The sequence below is a fragment of the Ruditapes philippinarum genome, unplaced genomic scaffold, assembly GCF_026571515.1.
Source record: "Ruditapes philippinarum isolate M1 unplaced genomic scaffold, ASM2657151v2 ctg8558_1_1_1_1, whole genome shotgun sequence".
Taxonomy (NCBI): Eukaryota; Metazoa; Mollusca; class Bivalvia; order Venerida; family Veneridae; genus Ruditapes; species Ruditapes philippinarum.
Window position 1 is genome coordinate 5,739 of NW_026862594.1, and position 3,683 is coordinate 9,421.

The window sequence follows — 3,683 nt, forward strand, 5'->3', positions numbered from 1 at the left end:
GTATCAACAACAAATGATGACTCAAATGAGATTAACGCTACGCCCTATCAATAGTAGTATGTTGGCGAAAAATGCTAAAAATAGTCAAACTGAAACTTAGAAGTTATACCTTAAAATAACCAAAGTAGATGAATCACCTAAAACGTACAAGTGGTGGGTGTGGTGTATTCTTCACGTTCATTATACATTAATGTTGTAAGGTAATTTACCAAAAATAAAGACGTTGAGAGTGTTTTTTTACTGTAGAAAAGATTACAATATACCACTATGTTGCAGCAAACAGTAAAATAGTCTAAATGTTGTACTGGCGCACTGTTTTTCTTACTTATCATTTATTTCAATTACCCAGCAAACAAAAGACGTTGTACCAACGTTGTACTGACGTTAGACCCTGACGTTGGGTAAACGTTGGCAGAAGGTTGGATTTGAAATTTTTTTAGACGTCAGAATCCGACGTCTATACAACGTCATAAAATGACCGATATCCAACCTTATCTGACCATAATCCAACCTTTTCTGACCATTATTTGGATATAATCCAACCTTTTCTGACCATTATCTGACCATAATCCAACCTTTTCTGACCATTATCTGACCATAATCCAACCTTTTCTGACCATTATCTGACCATAATCTAACCTTATCTGACCATGATTTAACCTCATTTCAAACTTTTTGGAATATGATTTTTTTCATTTTAAGCTCATTAGTATGGTAAACAAATAAGCATTCTCATAAATTTAACAATTTATTTTCAATTCGAATTACATGTACAAAACAATAAATGTGGTACTATAACAAATGTAACATTAACATATTAATGTATTTTGAAACTATTAAACTTGACAGTATGTACGTAAATAACGCTTCATGTATTAAAAAAAACATGTTTTAGATATACAAAATTCTTCATAAACATTAACACTGACATTTTTTATGGTTAACATTCATGCATGTTTTTCTTATATCACCAAGGCTTATTTCCGACTGAATCGATCACCCTAAGCGATTTTCCACTCATCTATCCAACTCACTGATTGTTTATTTTTCTTTGTACTTTTTATCTGAATGTTGAATGGAACAATATTGTGAATATTTTGATATTACTACAAATAGCAATGTTCATATATCTAAATTAGCATTCTTCTTTTGTCCACCTCCACTATGGCGAGCTGGGGCATACTTTAAAGTTTAAGCATATCATAATCTGAACCTTTACCATCTCCAACATGAGATATCATCATTCACACTATCTGAAATTTAAAAATAAATCAAATAATCACTTACAATTGCAAGAAATAAATCACTTTTACATATTACAATTAAATGAAATTCTGACGAAACTCTCTAACTACTTTAACAAAAGAGGCTTATTTTTTATTTACTATAGTTTAAACCATGTAGTTTCATGTACCTATATATTCATTGATTTTGATAAAAAATGGCTTCGTGATCAATGTAATACTTTGAAATATACCTGTCTCAAATCTTGTGTGTTTTTTTTTCTTCTTTTCCTCTTAATAATTTCATCTTCCTCCTCTGAACTTTCGACAGTTGTTGAATTGTCATAATTTTCACAATCCCTGATATTCACTGAAAGACAAAACAATATTATGATTATCAAAGCACGTTTACGAAAACAACCTGATAAAATGTTCAATTAATTATTTTCATTAAGTATGACCTGAAAATTTAGTAAGAAATTACGATTTTTGCCTGCCCAAAATTTAATACGAAAATGATAATTTATACAAATGCTACAACATCAAAGAAATTCACATGTTACTGTCATGTTTATAGATATAATCTCTGCCCAGCATGATCCGATCTGCTAAGAGTATAAAGGACAGACTGGCTGAGGGTATAAACGTTTTATGATATGAGCATATAACTTGTTTCACTATATTTGATAAGCAGGCTAATTAACAAACTAATATTTTTATTGATTTATAACCTTGATAATGTGTTTACTGACTGATAATATGTTGTCTGATTACATTAATGAAAAGATAAGTAGTCAAAAACAATGTGGTTTCAGATATATCTTACCAAAGTTGTATCATTTACATGTATCAAATGCCATGAATCATTATCATAATATAAGAAACACGTGGTATGCTCATAATGCATGGGTAAAATACTTCAATTTAACAACCTGTAGTTAAACAACTACACAAACATCAAAATCAAACTGTGCTTGAGACCCTACAGTTATCTGATACATGTGTATATAAGGGAAATTCATGTTGATAAGAAATAAGAGGAAATTTTATATGCCAGCATTTGAATAATGAGATATAATTAACGTACTGCATTTAACCTTTTATTGATTTCAATTGCTAGTATATTTCATACCATTGATTATGCAAAAAATAATTTGGCAATGGCGATATGGTGTGGGAAAATCCGATAATACAAATTGTTCTAAAGCAAACAATAAAGTGCTCTAACGAGGAAACGAAACTATTTATCTCGCGAAATCATGTGACTTTAAGTTTTACGAGTCAAACTTTACAATGATCAATTAACCGTCGAATCCATGCAAACATGCGGTAAATAAGCATTAAAAACAATATATAACGTTTGCCTACCTTTTTCTATTTGTTTGGAATATACAACTTTGGCTGTCAACCCGTCGTTTTTGTCCGTCAATACAATTGAATTTCAAATCCGATAAGACTCCAATTCGAATTTACTAGATTATTTACCACTATAAAACCACTATAAAATGAAGCCCACAAAAATGGTTACAACTTCATTTTTAATTATTTAAACACTTCTTTGACTAATTCGAGGAGATAAGTTATTATTAAAAAGAAAATAGAGCAAATATATATTATACTGATCTGCGGCTATCCGTTTACCGAGCGCCACCTATCGAATATCGTACGGTAGCCACCCACATGACACTGTTGTTGTTTTGATTAGGCAAATAAATTTATAATTTTCCCTTTCTAAAGAAACTTAAAATTCTCACTCTTTATGCTTATATTTATATGTATTGGTTTTATAAATTAAATTTACCAATTGTCAGATTACCGACCAAAATCCGACGTCGAGTCGACGTCAAAATGAAACGTTTGTTAGACGTCGGGGTTTCAACGTTGGTTTGACGTTGTGTGAAGGTCGCCGACGTCGCGACCAATTTTCAACGTTGATCCAACGTTGTGTCAACGTCGGGTGTTTGCTGGGTAAGTCCATTATGCTTGCAATGATAATAATAATAATGTAAAATATGCTATCTAGAGATAACATAAATGCATCCTGGTTAATTTTTAAATTTTTAAAAGTAATGCACCAGTCATGCTCATTATCTTTTAGTAATATAAAAAGCTAAGAAAAGCATGAACAGTAAGAAAGGTATTTTAAAAGAAGAGGAAAATTGAATTCAAGAATGTTTAACAACACAAATATATTTTATGTCTATAAAAACACTATTTGAATTAATTACCACGCTTAATCTTATACAGACTAGTCCATCTTTCTTTATGGACAAAACTATTCATCATTTTTAACAAATATTTCACAATCTCTGGTTGCTGAATATGGAACAGTGCAGGTCAACATTTATCAAAATTGTAACCGTATAATTTTCATACTGCAAGAGAAGTACATGCTCTCTTTGGTGGCTGATTATGCCGTGTTGCATTTTCGCTCTTAGTGCCTCGCAGACCGAAAGTACG

General features: G+C 31.0%; 1 long non-coding RNA gene across 1 annotated transcript; it reads right to left on the reverse strand.

Annotated features, from left to right (window-relative positions):
* Nucleotides 1-350: 350 nt before the first annotated feature.
* On the reverse strand, nucleotides 351-3,188 carry LOC132719516 (uncharacterized). The gene is made up of 3 exons (XR_009624240.1): nucleotides 2,592-3,188; nucleotides 1,478-1,593; nucleotides 351-1,253 (listed from the first exon to the last, which is right to left on the reverse strand). It is a non-coding gene; the product is annotated as an uncharacterized LOC132719516 (long non-coding RNA).
* Between the last annotated feature and the right edge of the window lie 495 nt (nucleotides 3,189-3,683).